At 43.8% G+C, this 27944-nt stretch overlaps 1 long non-coding RNA gene across 2 annotated transcripts; it reads right to left on the minus strand.

The window, feature by feature from the left end:
* Window positions 1–27671, minus strand: LOC111096613. 2 transcript variants are annotated; one of them, XR_005361584.1, is made up of 3 exons: window positions 27534–27671; window positions 3972–4123; window positions 1–3257 (listed from the first exon to the last, which is right to left on the minus strand). It is a non-coding gene; the product is annotated as an uncharacterized LOC111096613 (long non-coding RNA). The 2 variants fall into 2 exon arrangements; XR_005361583.1 differs by having other exon boundaries at window positions 3957–4123.
* Window positions 27672–27944: the final 273 nt, after the last annotated feature.

Consider the following 27944-nt stretch of genomic DNA (forward strand, 5'->3'; position numbering starts at 1 on the left):
TTTTCTTATTATTCAACCGGGTTTTATTCTCAGTGTCAAATGAATCACACATTCAATCACACAAAGCATAATGTCCCTTGCCCCATACACATAACCAGAGTCTTAGTCTATGGAGTTATGAACCCCCTGGGAAGAAGACCGAAGTAGTCCTTGTGGTATCTCATTCCCCCTGGTGATGAAAATGCCTAATCCTTCAAAAGACTGTTTCTTTTTTTTTATTACTGAGATATAATTGATATACAATATTATATTAGTTTCAGGTATACAGCATAGTGATTTGACATTTGTATACACGGAGAAATAGTCACCACAATAAGTCTAGTTACCACCTGTCACCTTTACAAAGTTAATACAATGCTATAGACCATATTCCCCATACTTTAGATTACATTCCCATGACTTATTTACTTTATAACTTGAGTTTTATACTTCTTAATCCTCTTCCCCACCCCAACTGGCAACCACCAGCCTATTCTCTGTATCTGTGAGTCTGGGTTTTATTTCATTTTATTTTTTTGTTATGCTTTATTCCACATGTAAGTGAAATCATGTGGTATTTGTGTCTCTCTCTGTCTTACTTATTTTATTTACCATAATACACTCAAGATCCGCCCGTGTTGTCACAAATGACAAGATTTCATTCCTTTTTATGGCAGAGTAATATTCCACTGTATACATACACCACATCTTCTCTATCCACGCGTCTACCGATGGACACTTAGATTGCTTCCCTATCTTTGCTATTGTAAATAATGCTGCAATTAACATAGGGGTGCATATGTCTTTTTGAATTCGTGTTTTCGTTTTCTTCAGATAGATACTCAGCAGTGGAATCGCTGGATCATATGGTAGCTCTATTTTTAATTTTTGGAGGAAACTCTACTGTTGTCTATAGTTGCTGAGCCAATTTACATTCCCACCACAATGTATCGGGGTTCTCTTTTCTCCACCTTCTCACCAACACTTGCTGTTTCTTGTCTTTTTGATACTAGCCACTCTGACAGGTGCAAAGTGATACCTCACTGTGGTTTTTATTTTTATTTCCCTGATGATTAGTGATGTTGAACATTTGTATGTATTAGTTTGTTGGCCACTGGTATGTCTTCTCTGGAAAAATGTCTAGTCAGAATTTAATTTAATTCTTTGTCTTTTTGTTATTGAGTTTTATGAATTCTTTATATATTTTGGATATGAATCTTTCATTGGATAGATGGTTTGCAAATATCTTCTCCCATTCAGTAGTTTGTCTTTGTATTTTGTTGACAGTTTTTCTTTCACTAGGCAAAAACATTTTAGTTTGATTCAATCCCAATTGTTTATTTGTGCTTTTGTCTTTCTTGTCTGGGGAGACAATTCCAGAAAACTGTTGCTAATGCTGATGTCCAAGAGTTTCTTGCCTATGTTTTCTTCTGGGAATTTTATGGTTTCCAGTCTTACATTCAAGTCTAATCCATTTTGAGCTGATTTTTGTATACGGTAAGATATGTGCCAGACCCTCTGATGGGCTTTTCTTCAACATTACTTTATTTTACTGGTAAACAACTTGTGAAAATATTATCTTACTTTTACAAAAAATAAACTGAAACTTAAAAGAGATTAAGAGAATTAACTCATGCTACTTAGCTAGCAACTTGCAGAGCTGGGATTCAAAAGCAGGTCTATATTTTCTCCTAAATTCAAGAGTCCCCAGCACTTTTCCACTGATAAGCTTTCAGCTTCTGGAAGCCATTTGTATTGATGCTCACAGTCCTCCCTGAGCAGGAGTGTATGGTGGTGGGCACGCTGCAATTTTCTCCACCTTCACTGCCTCTCCTGGCCCTGACATCACTCACTACTTACCATCCCAATGAGAAAGATAAAAGTTGAGCTGCCACACTGCTTATTGCCTCAGGCTCATTGTCGAACAGACCTACTGGCACACCACCTCCTTACCATCTTGGAAAAAAGCCCTCCCCACTCAGAGACTCAGAGGCTCTCAGGAGTTTTGCCTTGTTCTTGACTCTGCAGAGCCACTCCTCAGAGGTGAGGTTGTAAAAGAGAAGGCTCCAGATTGGGGTTCCAGTGAAACTTGCCGCTGGACTACTGTTCCAGTTTAACTAATCTGGAAATTGAAGCCAATTCTTCTCTATCCTCCTACCGGACTAGGAAAGGCCCCTGCAGAGGCCTGGGAGAACAGAGTCTTCTTAGCTTGTAATAGTTCTGCTTCCTATGATGAGCATGATCCATGCAGGTGCAAGGAAACTATAAGTTCAAAGGCTAAGCTGCTATTGAAACACTTGAGTGCTTGAGAAGCAGGAAGAAGGATAAATCATGTTTTAACAAACGAACATTAGCCAAACAGCCTCATATAAGCCCAGAAAGTTCCAATGAAGCCAAATGACACCCTTCCCAGTGGTCATTCATCATTCAGAGACTGTCGTTGGTGGCTCAGTCTGATCCCATCCTGATCATCATCCACCTGACCAGTGGTTTCAAGGACTGCTCCTGGAAGAGCTGCCAGTAGTCACTCACAGCAGTGCCAGGAAGATAGCTCTTTTCTTTCTTCCTCTGTCACTTAGCTTCTCCAGGAAGAAAGGCTTAATGCAGGAACTCCTGAGACCCATGGGTCTCATGACTCCCAAGGTAGCTGGGTGTAAGATCCTACCTGCCTCAGGTTCAGTCAAATCTCTGTCCCGCTCTAACCAAACAGAGGGGCAGGTGCCAGTCTGAAGAGTGAAAAGTTGAAGCATAAAGTGGTTACAAACTACTAAAGAAAAGACAAGCACGCTGTAGTAGGTTTAATTGTGTCTCCCTGCCCCTCCACCCCAGAAAAAAAAAAAGAAATATTCACATTCGACCCCCCTGTGAATGTGACCTTCCTGCTTTAATTTCAGGCTTCCCACCTCCAGAACTATGAGAGAATAAATTTCTGTTGTTTTAAGCCATGCAGTAGTTCTGTGCTACGGCAGCCCTGGGAAACTCATGCACACACCGTGGCGTCGGGGGGACCACAAGATGATATGGAAAAGCAAATCACAGAAGACGAAATGCAAATACAATAAAAACATAACCCGTGTTCAAACCTCAATGGTCACAAAAGAAATATGACTCAAGGGGGCCTGGGTGGCTCAGTCTGTTAAGCTTCTGTCTTCAGCTCAGGTCATGATCTCGGGGTCCTGGGATCAAGCCCCACGTCGGGCTCCCTGCTCAGCGAGGAGCCCACTTCTTCTTCTCCCTCTGTCCGCCCCTCTGCCTACTTGTGCTCTCTCTTGGTCTCTCTGTATCAAATAAATAAATAAACTCTTTTTTAAAAAATGTGACTTCAAATGATGGTATGCCCTCTTTACTTTTCAGATGATTAAGAAGAGTAACAATGCCTGGTGTTGGCAAGAGCGTGGGAAATGCACATCCACATGCTGCTACTGGGAATGAATGGGAACAAATTTCCCAGAGACAAATACAGTCATGCCCACCAGAAGCTGGAGCGATCATCATATTCAAGGAAGTAATTAGGGAAGTGTGCGAAGATCTATGCATAAGACTATTTTCATTAAAGCACTGTTTATAAGAGCAAAGGAAAGAATTCTGAGTTCAAACAACAGGAATTATCTAATAACTTGTTATGCTCACACAAGAAAATTACTGGGAAGCCATTAAAAATGATGATGTTGATATATATATATATATATATATATATATATATATATAAATTTTTTTTAACTAGTCATCTTTTATTGGGTGTTAGTTCTCAATTAGGTGATGAAAGGATTCAGGGGTGCCAGGCAAAGGTGATCAGGATTACAGAGTGCATCCTCCACAGTGGTAGGTGTGTGGCTGCACATGTGTGAGTTTGGTGTATGAAAAGCCATAGTTGAGATGCACATAAGCCAGCACCATAGAAACCCCAGGAATGATCCATCTCTTCACACTGACATACAGGTTGAAATACCCAAAAAAAAAAAAAAAAAAGGAAATACCCAGTAGCAAGTAACCTCTTTGAAATGCTCCAACAGTGCCCTGAGGGGCGGAATTCCACATCGGCATCCAGCTTGGCAGCTCCCTTGTGTTGTCATCCTGAGTTTCATCTTCACTGGCATGCTTGATGCCATCTCGGAGACCTGGCTGTCTGCTGTCAATGTCGATCCTTATTTATGGACAAGGAGAGACATTCATAAACATTGCCAAGTGAGAAAAGCACAAAATAGTCTAATATAATTGTGTGTATGTTTGTGTGTTGGAAGAGAGAAAGACAAAGAGTCAGAGAGACCAAGGGTGTATCGTTTGTTAACTGTCTGCAGACCTTATAAATCATTTGGCTTTTGAATTTTCTAAGTTTTCTAAAAGGAAAATATTTTTCTTAATTCTAAAAATTAGCTAACCTACAGTGGAGTCAACCTACGGGGCCATGTTAGTTTCCAGGGTACCATATGATGATCCAACAGTTTCACACGTTACTCAGTGCTCATCACCACAAGTGCACGCCTGACCCCCATCACCTGTTTTCTCCAGCCCCCAGTCACCTCCCCTCTGATCACCATCCATTTATTCTCCATAGTGAAGAGTCTGTTTTGGGATTTGTCTCTTTTTTCCCGCTTTGTTCATTTCTTTGGTTTCTTAAATTCCACATAGGAGTGAAATCATATGGCATTTGTCTTTCTCTGGCTTTTATCGTTTAGCATTGAAAATAAACACTTTTTAAAAAATAAATGCATGCCTCAAAGGAATGAAACGGATTTGAGCGCCACTTCCCCATATTCCTGGAGGAGGGCTCTGGGGCGCTTTTCCTACACTCCTTGGCTCAGCGCAGGGCCTGGAGCATCCAGAGCAGGCCCTGGTACAGATTGAGCCAAGTACACAATATATTCACCTGCGTGCTTCGTGACTTGGCCATGAGGCCTTGAACACACCCTCCCAGACCTCCTTCTTTAGCCTCCCAATCAATTGGTTCTTCCTTTGGCCCCCATTTTGGGGGTTTCCCGGTTCTCTTTACTGCTTCACCCTAAGTTCGAACCGGGTCTAGCAAAAGAATCAGCGCTTTCATGTGCTTTCATGTTGCAGCCCTGCCACCTGTAGAAGGGGCCCCTTTCTCACCACAGTGCAAGCCCCACGAAGGCAGGGCATCTGCCCACTGCGCCTCTGGAGCCCAGTGCTGTGCCTGAGCCACTTGTGCTATTGACTTGAATAACACCATTTCCAGAAATGAAAGGGACTTGGCAAACCAATGACAAACCAACTCTCTCATTTCATAGATAAGCAAACGAAAGGCCCAGAAAACTGACTCATCACCAGTGGCAAAATCAAGCAAGAAGCTAGACCTCCTGACTCCTAGACAATGCTCTTCCTACTACATTACACCAATGGGCCACAGGACACCTCCCCCCACCCCACCACCACTACCGTAGTGTCGGAGGAAACTGAGAACTTCCCTTAGAATCTTCAGGAAGCCCAGTGCCTTCACTGGACTCCTCCCACTTTCTCCTTCCCACACATCTATTCTTCAGGCCCTTTCAACAGGAGCAAGCTTCCTTACCCAGTGCCTTTCCATGAGCCCTGGCTCTGCCTTTGCCTGTCCTCCCCCCTCCCCACATACCTTTATCTGGTCCCTCTTCAATGTCTTTATGCCTTCTGGCCTCATTTTTTGGCACCTCTCCACCTTCCAAACCCATGTTCATGCCTAACTACCTCCCCCTGGATCTGGTGAGCACCCAACTTTCCCTGCAGGGCACAGCTCCCACTGTCTCAGCTTCAGTCCAAATGCAAGTGCTCCTGACCCTCTTCCCAAAGTGCCACCATCGTCCACCTGCACAGAATCCCTCTCCCCCTGCCCTGCCCTCAGGCAGCAAGGCGGTCCGCAGCCAGCCCAGCCTCCCACCCCCAAATGCAGGCCCTGCTGCATCTCCTCTTTCATCTGCTGAGATGTGAGAACTTCATCTCCCAGAAAGCTCACCAGGACTCTTCAAGGACAAGACCTCTGTTACCACTTTCAATGGTTCAGTTTCAACCCGCCTCCCCACCCCCTCCCCGTGTCACCTCAGGAGACAAACGTGGTCAGGACGAAACTCAAGAGTAGGACCAAAGGCAGAGGATACAAAGATGAATGAGGATGGTGGCTTCCCCTTGAGCTCCACAGAAGCCAAGCTTCTCAGAGACGTCTTGAGGTGCTGACGGGAGGCCAGCGGCCAGGCTGAGAGGCCCCTCCCTGCTTCACCCAGAGCAGCTCTACACTCAAGTTTTTTAAATAGATTTGCAATACCTTCAGATTACATTTAGCAAAGGGCCCCACTATTGTTAAAATCGGGGCTTAAAAAATACACCAATCTGGGGTTGCTAAAGGAAGAACGGAGGTCAGGCTAAGGCACAGGTTCAGTTTTCATGACTGGAATGTAGAGTGATTCTTTCATTCAACAGATGCTGAGCCCCTGCAATGCCCAGATGATGAGCCCAGGTCATAGCAGAGGTGGGAGCACCTGACATTCTAGTTAGGACTGCTTCTGAGGATTGGGAGCCTGTCCTGGCCTGTGTTCCCGTTATCGAACAAGCCACCCCAAAGGCAGGACTGAAAACAATAATGATCCCTTATTTAGCTCATAAATATGCAGCTTGGACAGGGTTTGGTGGAGACAGTTCATCTTGACTGTGTGCAAAGGATCATTCAAAGGCTCGCTCCATGTGCCTGGTAGTGGATGCCAGCTGTTGGTGGGCCCCAGCTGGAACTGTCAGCTGGAACATCTAAACGTGGCCATCCACATGCCTGCCTGCTTCCTTGCAGTAGGGTGGCTGGATTTCAAGAGGGAGCAACCCAAGAGACACAAAGGGAAAGTTTCCAGTTCCTGAACACCTGGGCCCAGGAGCTGGCACGTTGTCACTTCCCTTATAATCTATCGGTGAAGGAGTCCCAGAGCCTTAGAGTCAAAGAGAGAGGGCACAGACCCCACCTCTTGATGGGGGAAGGGTCAAAGACCTCTACAGTCATGTTTTCAAGTGGCTACAGGCTACAAGTTGAGAAGAAATGACTCCAGCTATGGAGCGGAAGAGTAGTAAGGGTTGTAAACCCAGCTTAACCACTACCCTGCCCTCCAGAAAACATAATGGTAGAAAATATGGGCTGTAGGGACGCCTGGGTGGCTCAGTGGTTGGGTGGCTGCCTTCGGCTCAGGTTGTGATCCCAGGATCTGGGATCGAGTCCCACATCAGTCTTCCTGTAGGGAGCCTGCTTCTCCCTCTGCCTATGTCTCTGCCCCTTTCTCTCTCTGTGTGTCTCTCATGAATAAATAAATAAATAAATCTTTTAAAAAAATGTGGACTGTGGAACCATTTATGTTGGACATTTGTACTGTCCCCCGGGGCAACGTGCAATATGCTTCCGCCCTCTGACTATGGCAGCTCTTCATAGTTTGAATATGGTACCTTACCTGGTGCCCAGTTCCAAGCATTGCCTAGGCCCCAGACTAAGGATTTGCATTTGCATTTTTCTCACGTATTCCTTCACTGATTTGATCCCCAGGCCCTTTTACCAAGCTGAGCAGCATCCCTAGGAAATGTGCACACTTGTCAATGTTCCTTGGAGAAAAAAAATCTACCCCTCTCTCAGTGCTCAGATCACTGATGAGCACCATGCACCCCCCAGGCATCATCGCCTCTCCATTGGACACCGTCCTGGTGTCTCCAGCAGTTTCGGGTTCTGCGAACACATTCGGAGTTGGCGGGAGCCTGAAGCCTTCCCTCCTGTGATGCTCTTCAACCCTGGCTCCTCAATCATAGCAGTGCAATTCCGCCACTGTTAGGAGGACAGCCTGTGTGGAAGCAGCAGACAGGGCTGCAGAGTGAGACTCCACACAGTGCCCTCTCTCAAGGGCCCCTCAGCCAAAGGTCCCTGTTGCCAGAGGGATCACAGGGAACGCAGGCAGGGAGGGAGCTACGGCCGGCGTGGTGATCTTCCCTGAGTCCTACACACACAACAGGACCATGAAATCCTCTCGACGGAGGCCAATATCCGATTTCGCTTCTCCATGCAGACCAGCTCCCAAGGAAGAACGGGCCCATCCAAGAACGCGGTTGGCTCCTAAACTGACAGGTGGTGGCACAGGGCTAGGTTTATTTGGAAGTACCTAATTAAGCTCCAGAGTAAACTAGTCATCAAGGTGTTTAATTGGCAGTATGTGACCATTAGGAGCTAATTAAGTCGTTGCCTCATACTCTGATTAATGTTTGTCATTCGGCCACTGCGTGGCTGGTGCAAGTTTAAAGAAAACAGAAGGTCCAGCTGGACAGTCCCTAGACCGTGGTCCTAACTGGTCCCAGCACCGAGGCAGGGCCAGCAGATGGAGCCATGTGTGGGACCCTGCAGCTCATTCTACGGCCCAGGCCCCGGGAGGTCCTTGAAATCCGTTGAATAAGAGGTTATTGAGCCAGGCAGGCGGAGGGTAGTGCAGAGACTGGCCAAGCCAAGGTTCAAATCCTACCTCCGCCTCTGACTACCTCTTGCACCACCTGGCTTTTCCCAATTGCGATTTCTCTTCTCTGTGGAATGAAGACCGGTAACACCTACCTCACACAGCTGTTGCTTTAAAATAAAAATCAAGTACCTTCAATCTCATGTTCAAAGCGGTCCAGTGACTTCCCATCTCAGAGTGAAAAGCTAAAGCGCTCACAGTGACATGAAACAGTTTTCATAATTTAGCTCCTTCCCCTGTTCCCTTCCCTCCTTATCACTCTACCCTCTTCTCCTACTACTTTCTCCTCCCCGTCCTGGCTCTGGCCACACTGCTCTTTCTGTTGTTCCTAGGACACACCAAGCACTCTTCCACCACAGGGCCTTTGCACTTGCTGTTGTCGCTGCCTATAATATCTTTTTTCCCAAATGTCCACATGGTTCACACCCTCTGTCTTTGTTCAAGTGACCTTTCCAAAGAGATCTCCTCTGACCTCCCTATTTAAGATTTCTATGCTCTTTCCACCTAAAATAAAATGCTGGAGAATACTGTCCCCCATTCCTGTTTTATTTTTCCCACTTAATCCCACCTATCATGCAATATATTGCAGTATGTTGTGCTTACTTATTGTTTTGGAACGTCTACCCCACTCTAATACAAAACATAAACCCCATGATAGCAGAAAAAAAAAGTTTCATCTGTGTAGCTCCAGCTGCATTCCCATGCCCAGAACAGTGCCCAGCCAGTGGTAGGCACTTGATAAAAATGTGTTGAATGAATGATTGAATGAATGAATGAATGAGCATTAAGTAAGATTAAAGCTTGCGGGGCGCCTGGGTGGCTCCGTGGTTGAGCGTCTGCCTTCAGCTCAGGTCATGATCCCAGAGTCCTGGGATCAAGTCCAACATTGGGCTCCCCATGGGGAGCCTGCTTCTCCCTCTGCCTATGTCTCTGCCTCTCTGTGTGTCTCTCATGAATAAATAAAATCTTAAAAAAAAAAAGATTAAAGCATGCAAAGTGCCTTTAACACTCATTTCCTTCTCTGGGCTCTGTAGTAAGAACTGGTCTCTCTGCCCTTAAGGACCTTGTAGCCTCCAGGGAACAGCTCATCACACACACCTGCTGTACAAATCATCCTCTCCTGGGTGCCTCAACAGGGGAGCTGAAGAAGGACAGACAAGAACCCCCTTGTGGCAAGACTGAGTTATTGCCATCAGCCACCTGCAGGGCTGGGTGACAAGCTCCCTGGAGATTGAGCCAAGAATGGCACACACTGCCCACCTGTAAGAAGCTCATAGTCCAGGGCTCAGCGAATTCCCTATAAAGGACCAGATGGGCAATATTTTGAGTTCTCCAGGTCATCCAATCTCTGCCCTTAACTACTCAGCTTTGCCACTGTGCCTGAAGGGAGCCATAGAGAATGTACCAAGGAATGGCTACGACTGTATTCCAATAAAACTTTATTTATGGACGCTAGCACTTAAATATCCTAACATGTCCATGGGTCACAAAATATTTTTTTGTGCGTCACAAAATATTGTTCTTTTTTTTTTTTTTTTTCCGACCATTTAAAAATGTGGAAACTATTCTCAACTCACAGGCCATACAAAAACAGTGCATGGGCCAGATCTGGACAATCCAGCTTGCCAATCTCTGGTCTAGACAGGAAAAAAAGGGAAGAAAACCCTGTTGTGCTAACTAAGGCTTAAAATCCATGCCATAGACTCCATCTCACAGATGTTCATGAGCAGTGGGAGTAACTAGACTGGAGCTGTCAGGGAAGGCGATGGGAAGAAGTGGGACTTAATGCCGCCGAGCAGCACTGAGATGGGGTGACAGGCGGCCGTGAACTAAGGGAAGGAAGGGAACTTTCCCTGGCATGAGCAGTAACGGTAGTAAGAGTAGTAATACTAATGACAGTAATGGCATTTTACTGATCTAAAGGATGGAGCAAGCCCAGCTCCTAGCATTAACTTAACGTTCAGAGCAACCCTACTAGGGACTAAATTTACCCCCCTTTTCAAATGGGGAAACCGAGACTCAGGGGGCTAATAATTTGCTCAAACATGTACAGTCAGGAGCAGAGTCAGAATGTCAGCGGGCGTAGGCCTCCGAAGCCCACCCTCCCTCCTCCTGGATTCCAGACTTTGATCCAGATTCCCTCCCATTTCCTATGATCAGATGCAGCTCCGTCCCTGGTGTGTCTGCATTCATGTAAATAACCATTTCCTAAATACACTCAATGAAAAATCAATTACATAGCAAAGTGGCTGAGGTTTGGATAAACAACCTAATTGTTCCCTCTGGGGCTGCTGGCTGAGCAATCCCCGCAGAGAGAGGAAAGAGAGTTAACGTTTATTAAGAGCTCCACCTCAGCCACAGAAATGCATTCCCTTCTTCCTTGACAGGAATGGGGCCCAGCCTCTGCGGCCGAGCCTCCCCCCACCCCCCCACTCCCTGCCCTGCAGCAGCATCTCAGGGACATGAACTCATCGTGGGGCTACATGACAACCCCGTGCTCCAAGTAGACCTCCAACTAAGGCAAACTCAAGAACTTGCCCCCCAGGGGTGCCTGCCAGGCACCCTTCTCAAAGTTGAACACCTAGCTGCCTTCCTCTGGTTGACTAGAGAATATCCCTCCAGGAAGGCCACCCTGTTTATACCTCCAAATTGCCCCGTAGTTTTGTGCTCTTATACTTAAAATTTAGGGGTAATGTCCAGATAATCATCTTAGCTTCTGTCCTAAAGTTTCCCAGTTGATTCTAATCTGCAGCCAGGGTTGAAAGCCTGGTTTCTTATACCACTCACCGTGGGGGCTACATGACAACCCGTGCTCCAAGTCCAAGTCCAATTAGACTTTTCTTCTTTTGGGTCAGCATCCTGGCTAACCCCTAGTCAATATACAAACATACCAAGAAGGCATGTTCCATCGAACCTGATCAGTCATTAATACTGGGAATTTGTTTTCAGAAACTTTCAACAAGACAGGTCACTCAACTTGAGCAACTGGCTAGAGAAGATGGAGAATCTGGGTTTAGGGCCTGGTAGGGGAGAATTGAAAATGGAAAAGTGGCCTTTGGCAAGGGATAGCCTGAAAGGAAGGTGAGGTGTTCAGAACTACTGAACTTGCATGGGCTTTCCTTTTATTTCTTTTTTTTTTTCTTTTTTCCCCCTTCCCTCCCCACACCCCACCACCAGTTCGCTTTTATCATCAGTCATTGTTGTGAGCCAGGCATGGTGGGTGGTTGGCGATGCTTGACGAAATAAGATACAGTTCTTAACCTGAGACTCAAAAATAATTACAACAGCCTACAATAAATGCTGCAGAAACAAAAGAGCACATACATCAGTCCTGGAGTAAAGCGATCCAAGGTCTGGCCATCTGACTATGGAAGTCTTGAGATAACTGGAGGAGCCCTGAACACGGGGTCGAGAGACAAAAGTTCTAATCTTGGTTCTGCTGTATGGGTATTTGCTGTATGGCCTTGCACTTGCTGGGGGGCCTTGGTTTACTCATTGATGGATTAGTTCATTCATTCATTCAACTTTGTGCCAGTGTGGTGCTAACTGGTGTGGGGATGAATGCTGTGACGACATAATGGACACTATTTCTGCTCTCATAGGTTTTGTAGTCTACTAGGGGAAACAGACATGAAAGAAATAATTTCACAGATAATTTCCCCATAAAACAATGAAGCTGGTCTAGACCAGAGGCTTTCCACCCTGGCTGCAGATTAGAATCAACTGGGAAACTTTAGGACAGAAGCTAAGATGATTATCTGGTCATTACCCCCAAAGATTACATTCAAACTGGGAGGGCTCTGCCATAGATATTTTTTCAATATTTTATCTATCTATTTTAGAGAGCGTGTGAGTGAGAGAGAGAGCATGAGTAGAGGGAGCAGCAGAGGAAGAGAGAGAAGTAGACTCCTCGCCAAGCAGGGAACCTGATGCAGGGCTCGATTCCGGTATCCCAGGATCATGACTGAACTGAAAGCAGATGCTTAACCGACTGAGCCACCCAGGCTCAGCCACCCTGACATAGATATTTTTTATAAGTTTCCGCAAGAGAGTCTAAAGTGAGACCAGGGTTGAGAACCACCAAGCTAGACCGTATCTAAAACTTGTTTTTGCTCTGACAGTCTGTCAGTCTTTTGCATTCTATGGATAATCCATGACTTATATGTGTAATTCTGTATATACGTAGGTGTGAGGAAGAGAGACAAAGGTACGCAGAGAGAGAGAGAGAGACATAGCAAACAACCAAGACCATGTAGTACGTGGGTAAGTCAAAGCACCGGAGACCAGCGGGAAAATAACACCCATCAATACTTCCCAAACTTGGCCTGAGGAATGTTCAATTGGATATGTGTGCAGAGACTATTTGTCTACCTGATATTCTTTCTTTTTATAAAACTCTGATTTAATTAGGGCAGCCATGTGACCAGCTCTAAATTTGTATTTGTGGACCTCTGTGGCAGCTACATGCGACCAATGAGATGTCGCTCAGAGTCAGGGGATGGAACTTCCAGGAAATCTCCATAAGGGGGGGGAGATGCTCACCAAGGGGGCTTATCTGTGATGCCCTTCGCCTCTTCCTCCAACCTCTGGACTGAAACAAAGGTGCGACGGCCACACATTATTGGTCACCTGGATCCATGTAGAGACTTTGAGGACAGAAATAATGAGCTAAGGATAGTAGAGCAGAGAAATAAAAGAAGCCTGGATTCCAGATGATATCACAAGGTCACAGTCCCTTGGACTGCCTACTTTTGGGTTTCGTTTACTTAAAATAGAAACCTTACTCTGGTTAAGTGACCCATCTGAGATTATTTGACTCTGATACGGGCATTCGATGAGGGGAAGAAAGAGAGCTCCTTTAAATAAGTTTGGGAAGTACTGCACACCACAGTACAGTTCCCCACCTTGCCTGTCGAGACTCCCATTGCACGTTTGCCCATATTAAATTGCATGTTTGTGTCAAAGAAGCCCGCTCACTTGATTTAACCTGACATTTCAAAACCTGGCTTTCCCCAAACTCCCTTCCCACAGCATATACACACTCAAGCACAACATATAAAGCATTTCTTCATATTTCATAAAACTAATCCTTTTCAGTGCATTATTTGAGAATCTCTAACATAAACGCATCAATATTTACCTGTTGAAATTCCAGAATACTTAACACCTGAACATCGATACAAAACAACAATCAGATGTTTCATATCAGATGCCACAGAGCAACCCATGTATATATGGTTGTGTGTGTGTGTGTGTGTGTGTGTGTATATATATATATATATGTATATATATATATATAGCTTTTTCTACTTAGCTGCATATTGGAGAGACAGTCACAAGTGCCCTGCTCATAAATACCTCCAAGAACCCAAATCCAAAATGGCCCCAGTGAGTTTTCTCCCTCCAGCTGTCAATTGCTCCCAGCTTGTCTTCTGCTCTCAGCTCCTTGGTGTGTGCTGACCTGTGTTTTCTCATTCTGGTGTACCTGGAAGCCTTCCAGGAATGCAAAAAAAAATTAAGGCTGCCCAGGAACTAGCTTGCAAAATGAAGCTCTGTTCACAAAACCATTTCTTTGGCAGACCTCAGACAGTACAAGTCACCCGGCCATTAGCTTCTTCATGGTAACTGTCTGCAGACATACACACACCACCTGACCTATTCAGTCTTGGCATTTGATTTGGCCATTTCAGGAGTTCCAACGAGGTCACCTGTATCTTTCCCACTTAAACTCCTGTAACAGATAACAAGTCCTTTCATTTCATAAGAAGCTTAAGCTGAAGAAAATCCTGTGAAAAGGAACACTTAACAAATTCACTAAAAGTATGCATTCCTGATACTCTTTCCTAAGAACTGATTTTGCCAGAGTGGTGGTCCTCCACCCTTTTACTTTTAACCTGTTTGTGTCTTTATACATAAAGTGAATTTTTGTATATGACATAGCTGGCTCTTGCGTTTGTTTTTTTTTTTTTTTCTGTATCCACCCTGACATTCTCTGTATTTCAATTTCCATATGTGGACCATTTATGTTTAAAGTGATTGTCTGGATTAATATATATCTCTTTTTCAACTGTTTGCCCAATAGTTGCACGTGTTCTTTGTTTCTTGTTTTGCCTTCTCTTCTCTTTCTGCCATTTCTCTTTTTTATTTTCTTCTATTTTTAAAAGATTTATGTATTTCTTTTAGATGGGGAGGGGTAGAGAGAGAAAGAGAGGATGTCAAGCACTGAGCACATAGCCCACCCAGGGCTCAACCTCATGACCCTGGGATCATGACCTGAGGCAAAACCAAGAGTCCGATGCTTAACCAACTGAGCCATCCTGGTGCCCCTCTGTCATTTCAGTTTTTTTTTTTAATATTTTATTTATTTATTCATGAGAGACACAGACTGAGAGAGAGAGAGAGAGAGAGAGAGAGAGGCAGAGTCACAGGCAGAGGGAGAAGCAGGCTCCATGCAGGGAGCCTGATGTGGGACTCGATCTGGGGACTCCAGGATCACACCCTGAATGGAAGGCAGGCACTAAACCGCTGAGCCACCCAGGGATCCCCCATTTCAGTTTTAACCAAGTATTTTCTAGGATTCTGTTTTCTCTCCTCCTTTAGCATGTCAGTTGTATTTCCTTTCAAAAAATATTTTTAGCAGTTGCTCTAGAGTTTGCAAAATACATTTATAACTCACATAAGTCTACTTTCAAGTATCACTATGTCACTTCACAGGTAGTGTGAGTTTCTACTAACAGACTATTCCCCACTCCTCCTCTGCCTCTTACAACATTGCTGTCGCTCATTTCATTTAGTCATATACTATAATCACCCCAGGCACTGTCACTAGCATGACTCTGAACACCTATCTGTTGGATCAATTGAGAATAAGAAAAATAAAAGATTTTATTTTACCTTCACTTATTCCTTCTCTGATGCTCTTTCTTTCTTGTTAGAGATCCAGTTTCTGACTTATCGTTTTCCTTCTCTCTGAGAATATCTTTTAACATGTCTCTCAGAGCAAGTCACTGGTGATGAATTCCCTCAGCTTTTATCTAAGAATGCCTTCATTTCTCCTTCACTTGTGAAGGATAATTTCACTGGATGTAGAATTCTAGGTTGGTGGAGTTCTCTTCTTTCGGCACTTTAATTATTTCACTGTTCTTTTCTTGCTTGTATGGTTTTTGACACTTCCACTTTAATACTTATCTTTGTTCTTCTATACAAAAGGTATTTCCACCCTTCTGGCATCTTTTTTTTTTTTTACTTTTTAAAAATATTTTATTCATTCATGAGAAACACACACAGAGAGAGAGAGAGAGAGAGAGAGAGAGGCAGAGACACAGGCAGAGGGAGAAGCAGGCTCCATGCAGGGAGCCCGACGTGGGACTTGATCCCAGGTCTCCGGGATCACTCCCTGGGTTGAAGGCGGCACTAAACCACTGAGCCACCTGAGCTGCCCTTCTGGTATCTTTCAATACTTTCTCTTTATGTCTGATTTTCTGCAGATGGAATATAATACATACAGGTATACATTTTTTTAATATTTATCCTACTTATTATGAGCTTCCTGGATCTGTGGTTTGGCACCTGTCATTAATTTTGGAAAATTCCTGGCCATTATTACTTCAAATATTTCTTCTCCTCCTTTCTCTCTTTCATCTCCTGGCATTCAATTGTGCATATTCCACTGGATCAGTGTTTCCCAAATATGTTCTCTAGGCCAAGAGCATCAACATCACTTGGAAAGTTGTTAGAAATGCAATAATCAAGCCCCCCCCCCCAACCCTCCAGCCCAAATCCACTTACTCAGAAACTCTAGGGATGGGGGCCAAGAATGTATGTTTAATCAAGGCCTCTGGAGGGGGGGGTTCTTTTTCATACTGAAGTTCGAGAACCACTACACCAAAGCAGGAAAATGAGCGTTAGGATATCCAAAAGGGGGTGATACAGAGAAAAGGAAGTATAACAGCTGGAAACATTTAGTGTGCCTTAGAATTGTGCCCTTAATATGCAGCTTTACCTGTCAGTGACAGTCTTACTGAAGTATTTCACGGCTTAAATGAGGCCTAAAGGAAAACATGGTACTAACTACAAATGACCTGCCAGCCACTTTGCCCCTTTAACTTTGTTCTCAGCCAAATGTGGCTCCCAAATCAGGCTGCATATCCCCCTGAGAGCTCAGTTAAAATAGACTCTAGACTGGCAGAACCAGAATCTCCAAGGTTTGAAGCTTATAAGACTCTACTTTTAACATGAGTCCCTGAGTATTCTGACTCCGCTAGTCCATGACGTGGTAATAGGGGACCACTGCTAGAGCCCTCTAACTGGATCTGTTGGCTGCTCTTCATGAAAGCCCAGTAAAGCCCCCTCCTCAAACCAATCCTGATATATCATAGCCATATTTAAATAGCCTCTGTTTCACCCCTCTCCCTTCCTGTACCCCCTTTCTTCAGGTTGACCTGGACTCTTTCACATCCTCAGAGATGGGCTTCTTAGCCAAGAGCTGAGTGCTGGGCTTCATATGACCCCTTCCCCTTACTCGTCTTTGATACCATCAGGTACAAGGCATAGTGTTCCCAGTATCATGGGCTAAATGTCCTCATTGACCCCATTCCCACCAGGATGTAGCCCTTTCTCAGGATGTGGTTCCTTCCACACACCCCCACCCCAGCCTCACTGAGGTCAGCCCGTGGAAACGTGGCCCCACTCATAAGTTCTAACTAGTTATGCTAGTACTCCAAGTCCCATAAAACCTGATCTTGCCTTAGACCCCAGTCAACAGCTAGGGGCTCTGCTTTTCCTAGCTCTGTATTCTAAGGCTATATTTTCTGGTACCACGCCCCAGCCCACAAGCTGGTACCTTGTTCCTTCAAGAGACTGTGTGTGAGGGCTGTCCTTCTGCCTGTTTACAAAGTGTTCCAAACGTTAGCCATTCCAGATTCCTGAGACCCTTCCATCTTTTGGCAGCCTGCCATTTTCCTGGTACCAGTGGGCTCTGGAATTGTTCCGGGGACCCCTTGGGCATGAGTTGGGCTTGCTTGTCCAGACAGCTCCATGTCAGCATGAGAGGAGGAACTACACCCCATGGAACCTGGCCTGTCCCTCTTGATGGACTCATTCTGAATCCCAAGACTCCAATCCTTCCTTTCTGCCAAGGCTGAGGGTGAGGCGAGTGAGGCACCTAAGAAGTACTAGCTCCCAGGGTCAAGCAAGCACACGACCAGCAACTGAGAGCAACTTAAATTGTATGCTCTGGAGTCCTTACCTCACCCTGGTTGGTCCCGCCCTGCTTCCTTGCCAGGTCTCAAGGCAATACTGAAGGTGGGACACTATCAATCCCAAGGCCTCCCTAAAGTCATTCAGCCAATATTTATTATATACCCTCAGGTTATGAGCACAAAGAAGGCAGAGTCCCTGCCCATAAGGAACTCAGCATAAAAGGGAGAGAAAACACGGCAACTAGAAATAATAACACAAGGCTGGCTAGCACCAGTGCTAAACAGAGGTATCTGCGGAAGAGCAGAGGGGATGGGATTAATTACAACCAGAGACAAAAGAGAAGGCTTCGAGAAGGCAGCAGTTTTCCTTAGGCCCTGGAAAATATGCACACTACGTCTAGGGAGAGAAGGTGGGTAGGTAACAGCAGGCAGGAACAGCACGAAGCAAGGTGTAGCGTGTTCTCCAACTAGCAGGTGGTTGGCATCATTAGAGGGTTAGAGACTTGGAAAGAACAATGGGATTTGAGGTCTGAAGGAAAGAGGACCAGATGGTAGGGAGCCTTGAATAGCCTGCTAAGGAGTGCTGGCTTCCATCTCGGTGGGGGGAAACCCTGGAAGGTTTTTGAGGGAGGGGAGAAAGTAATTAGAATCAGCATTACAAAGCGAGAATCAGGGGTCGTCTGGGGGTAGTGAACAGGATCAGCAATAGGAGCAGCAGTCAGGAAACTGTTAAGGGCAGCCGCCAAGCTGTGTCTAATTTTCTTAGTCAAGTGCATCAAACTCCAGGGGCTGTTATCTGGGGGCTGGAAAAGTAGGCAGCACCAGGGACCCAGACTCAACCGGCACCCACCCATCCCCAAGCATCAGCCAAGGCACAGACCTCTGCAGAAAGGGAACCTAGAGCCACTAATCTGAATATTTTGTGGGACAGCAGCATCCAGAGCTTCCTCTGGGACGTGGCTCATCAGATGGGCAAACAGGCTTTCTGGCCTGCTCCCTGGGGTGCGCTCAAGCTGCGGCTGTTTTAACAAGCCTCTGTGGGGAAGAAAATCTCCCCTCTCTGGAGCCCAGGAAGCAAAGCACCTATCTCATCTGGTTTGGGGGGTTTGGGATTAAATGGCCCCATCAATCAGAACCCCTGAAGAAGAACACCCAGGTAACCTCCACGCTCCCTTCCTGCCCCATCAGTCTGTGGTTTGAGGATCCCATGACGGTCAGAAGCCAACTCTGGAGACTGGTTCTTGCGGGATTCCTTGCTGAAACAACTCCTGTGTGTCTCTAATAAATGTACTCCAATCGGTGGTCCACTTCTCTCACAACACACCAAGAACTCCCCAGCCCGGCCACTGTCTTCTGTTGCCTGGACCACTGCTAGAATTTTCTGCCTTCCCAGCTTTGGTTTTGCGTCCACTTTTCATTCCACGTTCCACAAGGAAGCCAGAGGAGGACTTCTAATGCACATCAATCTGCTCAAGGCCTGTCCCTGCTTACAATCCTTCCTGTTGCATCAATGATGCTTTGAAAGGGCTCTGTGGGCCTTTCATGCTGCTGCCCTGTGACCTCTCCAGCCTCAGCTCTCGCCAGCCCTCCCTCAAACCCTGAGCTTGGCAATTCCTGTCCCCAGACACCTCAACTGTCACCCACCTCTGAGCCTCTGCTTGGATGGCTTTTGTTGCTTCAGGCAGTGCCAGCCAATAGAAAAATGGCAGAAGAATACAAGCCACTTGTGCCATCTTAAGTTTTCTAGCAGCCACATTGGAAAAAAGTGGAAAGAAATGGGTGATCTTATCATTAACAATGTATTTTATTTAAATTAGTCTATCCAAAATGTTATCACTTCAACATGTAATTAAAGAATAAAATAGTGGGGCCCCCTGGTGGCTCAGTGGTTGAGCGTCTGCCTTCAGCTAGGGTCAGGATCCTGGGGTCCTGGGATCGAGTTCCGTGTCAAGCTCCCTGAAGGAAGCCTGCTTCTTCCTCTGCCTATGTCTCTGCCTCTCTCTCTGTGTCTCTCATGAATAAATAAAATCTTTTTTAAAAAAACAAGGCCCCAACGACAGATGGGGCACTGCCTCTTGTGACGGGGTACTCCTCCTTGGTGCTCCCAGCCCCCGTCGTAACTCTCACACTCAGTTGCTAAAGCCTGTGTTCCAATCTGAATCCAAGACTGTAGGCTTCATGTGGGCAAGGACCATGTTTGTCTTGTTTGCCCTTCACCTCCAACACTAAGCCCAGCAGCAACCACGTGCCATATGTACCAAATCAGTGTCTGTTGAAGGAAGAAGCATAATCTCATGTGTCCCCACCCATCCCTGGGAGACACTGAGATGCTTTCCACATTCCCTTAAAGATTCCCTTTTGCCTCACCCTCTCTTTCTCCACCATCCACATGTACACACATGTGCACACATACTCACCACACACTCACACACCTTCATGCTTAAAAATACTCTTGTCCTCAAACACATATATACTCACACCCTCACACACATGCAGTCATGTCATACACTTGAACTCTCTCACACAACCTCACACCCACAACTAAAACATGCTCATGCCTACATGCACCATGCGTCCACACTCACGTACACCTGCACACACTCATACACTCACATACATACACACTCACACGTACTTGCTTTCACACACATTGCAGACATTGATGGGAGGCCCAGAAGGGTCTTTTATTTACATGAGGTCACATAACACAACTGGGGAACGCCTGGAACTATATCTTTAGGTGACTGATCTCATCAGGCTACCATGCTGCCTTTCTCCGGGCAAGCAGGCACACACAGGGGACAAGTGCGTCCGGGCACTTTAATAATGATTCCTGTTTGCTGCCTGCTAGTAACTGATGCCAGAACCGACAATTAATTAAGTACATTCCTAGGCTCTTATGCTATTAGGACAAGTCTCCCTGGCTGCCTCAGGGAGAATCACTGCTGATTCCCAGGGCAGGCAGCACTTTGCTGGCACAGCAGTGGGCAGCTGGGGAATTAGCTTGCACTTGCTAGGACCCAGCACCATTATCATCCCAGAAGAGCAAAGAGATGAATATTTCCATGAAAAAAAAAAATCCCCCCCTCCCCCAGTCTCCTAAAAAGGAAGCAAGAGTTGTAGCCCAAGTAAGGGAAGCTACAGCTACCGTCCTAAAGCAGTGGTCTTAGAACTGGAGCATGAAGCTGTACTGACAGACCCAAGCGAATCAAAAACATCTCTTTGCTTTCCACCAGCCTCTGCAATGTGTGTGACTGTAGTGACTGTAGGTGTGTATGGAAGTGAGTACATGAGTGTGCAAGTGAGCATGAGTGTGTGTGAATGCCAGTGTATGTTCCAACATGTGAGATTTTGTGAGTGTATGTAAGTGTGAGGAGGTGTGTGAGGGTGTATGTGTAGTACGTGAGTTTCTGAGTGTATATGTGTGCATGAGTGCAAGAGTGAGTGTGAAGGTGTATGAGAATGGGAGTACATTTTGAGTGTGAGTGTATGTGTGTGTGTGTGTGTGTGGTGTATAGATGGTGGACAAAAACATTCCATACAACAGGACTTTCTGCGGGGGTTGCAGGTGTGGTTAATTTTCTCAAGTGAAGATTCTCAGATCCCACTCATGCTACTTCCTGGTGTCGTAGGAGTTTCCTTTTCTCGCTTTGCCCCCTTCTTAACTGCCCTTGTCCCATGCTACAAAAGACAGGCGCTTCCCTCCCTCATTCCCAACCTCACCATGGTGTACTCTCCTAGGGTATAGAATCCTTCAGGGCACCAAACAGGAAGGACAATTAAAAATATTATTTGGGGGACACCTGAGTGGCTAAGTCCATTAGGTAACTGCTTTTGGCTCAGGTCATGATCTCAGGGTCTTGGGATCGAGCCCCACTCAGGCTCCCTGCTCAGTGGGGAGCCTGCTTCTCCCTCTCCCTTTGCCCCCTCTCCACTCACACATGCACACACGCTCACTCACTCTCTCTCAAATAAATAAATAAAATCCTTTAAAATTTTTAGAAAATGTTATTTTGGGGTGAGTCTCCCTATTGATGACTTAAGGTGCAATTAGTCCACTTTGGGACTTCCATTCCTTCCCTGTTTTACCCCTTTTTTTAGTTAGGGGAAAGCCGCAAGCTTAGTTAACAGGCATCCATAGAAGTGCTCTTTAATATGTTACAGAGTACGGGCAGTGGGCCTGGTGGCACTGTTCTGGTAACGATGTCATGTCTGCATTCCTCAAGTCCTGTCAAAGAATGCATTGCTTTTGACAGGGTCTGGGGAGAAGAAAGAAAAGATAGCACTGTAAGGAATAATAAAGACTAAAAGTGCTCCTTCCACCCCCATGTTAGACATAAGCAAACCCTTTCAGCTATGCTCAATATGCAACCCTATAAGGAACCGAAAAAAAAAAAAAATCTTTGAACAGTCAAACCAGGGTTGGTTTGCTAATTCTTTTAAACACAACTGAAAACGTTTTCGGAGATTACTAAATTTGACAAGTTGTACCGGATAAAACCCACCGATAAAAATTTTATGTGATTACTTTTGAATGCAATATGCATTATTCAATAGGTAGTTAAAATCTATTTTATCAAATAACGAGATATGTATTCCAATTACAATCAATCCTGTGACTATTTTATCTCATAAAATTTTTAAAATTTTTTTCCTCCTACATCCCCTATTAATCAAAAAGGAAAACTAAATACTAGCTGCTAGACACATTTATTGTCAGCAATATATACCTTTCTCTTTTCATAAACGTGTTGGAGAGCTTATCTCGCTGTTTAATGAAATTAAAGGAGTCAGTTCTGTGTTTTCATACAAGGTTCTTATTTAATTATTCCCAAAGCCAACTCCAAGGTTTAGTAGACATATGCATGCACATTTACTTAAAAATAACATAGCTTTTATCATGTTTTTTGTTTCATAAGTGGCTTACAATTTGGGCTGCACATAACATTGAATTATGGCAAACTAAGTGATGAGAAACATAGATTTATTCTTGCTTTTATAACTCGTCATAAAATTGATTAATTATATCTTTCATGATTTTAATCTTGACTGCTTCTAGTAATCTTTTTTACAAGATTAGAAGTAATCCTTCTTAATGGTGGTTTTCATAATATTCGTCAAAATACACTGTAATGTTGATCTAAATTAAAAATTTAAGTCAGACTTTTTCTTAGAGAAGTTAAGTCTGATTTGCAACTGGTTTGACAAGACTGGCTTTGCTAAATAGATTATGCACAGGTATTTTCCATAAATTGAATTAGCTAAATCTGAGTTCTGAGATTTGACAAAAAGATACTTAAGCATGTAATAAAATAAAAACACTTCATTTAAAAAAAACCTCATTGGGTAAGTGGATTGAAATTAATACTATTTTAATTTTCCAGCCCTTTCTTCATAACTTGGATTAGACAAGGTGAAAAACATTTAAAAAATGTAATTAATAGTCATTGAATAGGGTGCCTGGATGGCTCAGTGGGTTAACCATCTGCCTTTGACTCAGGTCATGATCCCAGGGCCCTGGAATTGAGTCCTAGATGGTTGGACTCCATACTCAACAGGGAGTCTGCTTCTCCCTCTCCCTCTGCCCCACCTCCCTGCTTATGCTTTTTCTCTCTTTCTTTTTTTTTTAAGATTTTATTTATTTATTCATGAGACACAGAGAGAGAGAGAGAGAGAGAGAGAGGCAGAGACACAGGTAGAGAGAGAAGCAGGCTCCATTCAGGGAGCCCGATGTGGGACTCGATCCCAGGACTCCAGAATCATGCCCTGGGCCGAAGGCAAGTACTAAACCTCTGAGCCACCCAGCGATCCCCTTTTTCTCTCTTTATCATGCTCTCTCTGTCTCTCAAGTAAATAAAATCTTTAAAAAGTAGTCATTGAATACATTTTTTGCAAAAGGCTTTTTGGATACTCCAGAAATTGAGAAAGCAATCTGGGGCACTGAACCCAAAGAGTTCAAATAATCAGTAAAGTTATCACAATAGACATCTTCTATTCCTACCAATTTGTTCAGGTAAGCACTGTTCACATCTATGAAAACGAAACTAATAAGTTTCCAAAAAGAATAGAAGTGATGTTGTGCCCTTCCTTACTCTATAATAGGTGATAGTTTTTATCTAATTGGGAGAATCATATTAATTTCATTAAGAAATGTAGTCCTGATACATTTTTTCTATTTAATTTAGTATTTTGAAATGTTATATTTATGTTATTTTGATTATTTGTACACTTATGATGATCACTCAGTCAAGAAGTAATATTAACATTTGAACCTTGTAGGAATATTTTAAGATTAACATTTCTCATTATACACAACACTGTGTGTGCACCTACATTACTGAATTATATGCTTAGAACTTGTTAAGATGGAAGGACATCTGGCTAACTCATTCAGTAGAGTATGCAACTCTTGATCTCAGGGTGGTGAGTTCAAGCCCTACATTGGGTATGGTGCCAACTGAAAAAAAAAAAAAAGAAATAGTTAAGATGGTAAATTTTGTTATGTGTGTGTGTTTTTTTTACCATAGTTAAAAATATATTTAATTTTTTTTCTGGGATATAGACATTTAAAGAAGAATTAATACCCATTCTCAAACTGTTCCAAAAAACAGAAATGGAAGGAAAACTTCCAAACTCATTCTACGAAGCCAGCATTACCTTGATTCCAAAACCGGAAAAAGACCCTACTAAAAAAGGAGAATTACAGGCTGATATCCTTGATGGACGCTGATGCAAAAATTCTCAATAAAATAATAGTAAATTGAATTTAACAGCACATTAAAAGAATCATTCACCATGATCAAGTGAGATTTATTTCTGGGCTGCAGGAGTGGTTCAATATTAACAAACCATTCAGTGTAATACACCACATTAATAAAAGAAAGGATAAGAACCATATGATCCTGTCAATAGATGCAGAAAAGGCTTTTGACAAAATATAGCATCCTTTCTTGATAAAAACCTTCAACTAAGTAGGGACAGATGAAACATACCTCAACATCATAAAAGCCATATGCAAAAGACTCACAGCTAATGTCATCCTCAATGGGGAAAAACTGAGAGCTTTTTCCCTACTCTCAGGAACAAGACAAGGATATCCACTCTCATCATTACTATTTAATATAATACTAGAAGTCTTAGCCTCAGCAATCAGATAACAAAAAGAAATAAAAGGCATCCAAATCAGCAAGGAAGAAGTCAAACTTTCACTATTTGCAGACAATATAATACTCCTACATAGAGTAAACCCAAAAGACTCCACCAAAATATTGCTAGAACTAATACATGAATTCAGCAAAGCTGTAGGATATAAAAATCAACATGTAGAAATCTACTGCATTTCTCTACACCAATAATGAAGCAGCTGAATGAGAAAACAAAGAATCAAACTCGTTTATAATTAAACCAAAAATCATAAGATATTTAGGAGTAAACCTAAACAAAGAAGTAAAAGATCTGCACTCTGATAACTATAGAACACCCATGAAAGAAACTGAAGAAGACACAAAGAAATGGAAAAAACATTCGATGCTCATGGATTGCAAGAACAAATATTGTTAAAATGTCTATTCTACCCAAAGCAATCTATACATTTAATGCAATCTCTATCACCACACCACCAGAATTTTTCACAGAGCTAGAACAAACAATCCTAAAATTTGTATGGAGCCACAAAAGACCCCAAATAGCAAAGCAATTCTGAAAAAGAAAAACAAACCTGGAGGCATCACGATTCCAGATTTCAAGCTATATTACAAAGCTTTAGTCAACAAGAAAGTATGATCTTGGCACAAAAACAGACACATAGATCAATGGAACAGTATAGAAGACTGAGTAATAGACCCACAACCATATGGTCAACTCATCTTTGACAAAACAGGAAAGAATATCCACTGGGAAAAAGACAGTCTCTTGGACAAATGATGTTGGGAAAACTGGACAGCCACATGCAGAAGAATGAAACTGGACCACTTTCTTACACCATACACAAAATAAACTCAAAATGGATATAAGACCTAAATGTGAGAAAGGAAACCATCAAAATCCTAGAGAACACAGGCAGCAACCTCTTTGACCCTGGCCGTAGCAACTTCTTACTAGACACGTCGCTGGAGGCAAGAGAAACAACAGCAAAAATGAACTACTGGAACTTTATCAAGATAAAAAGTTTCTGCAGAGTAAAGGAAACGATCAACAAAACCAAAAGGCAGCCTATGGAATGGGAGAACATATTTGCAAAGAGCATATGTGATAAAAGGCTAGTATCCAAAATCTACAAAGAAAAAAAAATCTACAAAGAACTTAACAAACTCAACCCCCCCAAAACCAGATAATCCAGTTAAGAAATGGACAGAAGACATGAACAGATACTTTTCCGAAGAAGACATCCAGGTGGCAAACAGACACATGAAAAGATGCTCCACATCACTCATCACCAGGAAAATACAAATCGCAACCATGATGAGGTACCACCTCACGCCTGTCAGAATGGCTAAAATTAACAACCCAGGAAACTGCAGATGTTGGTGAGAATGTGGAGAAAGGGGAGCCCTCCTGAACTGTTGGAGGGAATGCAAACTTGTGTGGCCATTCTGGAGAACAGTTTGGAGGTTCCTCAAAAAGTTAGAGCTACTCTATGATCCAGCAATTGTACTAATAGGTATTTACCCAAAGGATTAAAAATACAGATTTGAAGGGGTACATGCAACCCAATGTTTGTAGCAGCACTATCAACGATAGCCAAACTATGGAGAAGGCCCTAATGTCCATTGACTGACGAATGAGTAAGGAAGACATGGTGTATGTGTGTGTGTGTGTGTGTGTGTGTGTGTAATGGAATATTATTCAGCCATCAAAAGTATGAAATCTTGCCATTTGCAATGACGTACTGGAGAGTATATGATGCTGAGAGAAATAAGTTAGTTGGAGAAAGACAAATACCATATGATTTCACTCATATGTGGAATTTAAGAAAGAAAACAGATTAACATATGGGAAGGAGAAAAAGAAAAAAAAAAAGGAAAAAGGGGAAACAAGCCATAAGAGACTCTTAACGATAGACAGCAAACTACAGGGTTGATGGAGTGAGGTGGGTGGGGGATGGGCTAGGTGGGGGATGGGTATGAAGTGGGGTACTTATTGTGATGAACACTGGCTGCTGTATGTAAGTGATGAATCGCTAAATTCTACTCCAGAAACCAATAATGCCCTATATGTTAACTAACCAAAATTTAAATTAAAAAAAATCCTTTTAGTATTTACATCACATTACACATATAATATTATTTCATACATAATATTGGGCAACCACCAAGGACTATCAAGCATAAAAACACACCACATTAGAATAAAACTCTGTGAGACATAGAAGGGAAAGATGAGTTTAAGAAAGAGAATGAGGGATCCCTGGGTGGCGCAGCGGTTTGGCGCCTGCCTTTGGCCCAGGGCGCGATCCTGGAGACCCGGGATCGAGTCCCACGTCGGGCTCCCGGTGCATGGAGCCTGCTTCTCCCTCTGCCTGTGTCTCTGCCTCATTCTCTCTCTCTCTCTGTGACTATCACAAATAAATAAAAATTAATATTAAAAAAAAAAAAAAAAAGAAAGAGAATGAAATAAAATTTCCTGATGTTAAAGAAACAGTTTGCTCGTGTGCTTTTTAAGTGGATGATGGTGGATATCAAATCACTGTGGTATTTGGATTCCACTGAATACATTTAATAAGGGATAATGGTTTCACTTTAAAGAGTCAGTGTATATAATACCCTGAAATTATATCTTGAAAAGATTTCAGTTTAGGGAGAAAACTGTAGATGTTAACTTAAGGGTGCCGGGGCGGGGGGGTGTGCTACCTAGATTTTAGGATATGGTAGGAGGCATGTGAACACCTCTGCAGGACACTCACTGCTTTTGCGATGGGTGAGGGGGGTCCGGGCCGCAGCAGTCAGCCTGGGGCTGCCTGGGGTTTGTGATCTTCTTCTTCTCCTTCTCCTTCTCCTTCTCCTTCTCCTTCTCCTTCTCCTTCTCCTTCTCCTCCTCCTCCTCCTCCTCCTCCTCCTCCTCCTCCTCCTCCTCCTCCTTCTCCTTCTCCTTCTTCTTCTTCGTATATTTTTTATTGGAGTTTGATTTGCCAACATATAGTATAACACCCAGTGCTCATGACTTGTGATCTTCTTTCCTTGTTCTTCCCAGCTGGCTCCTTGAAGGCATTTCTTTCCCCTGGAGAAAGCTGTGACCCTGTTGGCCAGAGTTGTAAAGGCATGGGACCTTTTTTGGCTCTATCCACTCACTCTGTGTTACAACAGCCTTTCTATTA

Source organism: Canis lupus, chromosome 7, assembly GCF_011100685.1.
Source record: "Canis lupus familiaris isolate Mischka breed German Shepherd chromosome 7, alternate assembly UU_Cfam_GSD_1.0, whole genome shotgun sequence".
NCBI lineage: Eukaryota > Metazoa > Chordata > Mammalia > Carnivora > Canidae > Canis > Canis lupus.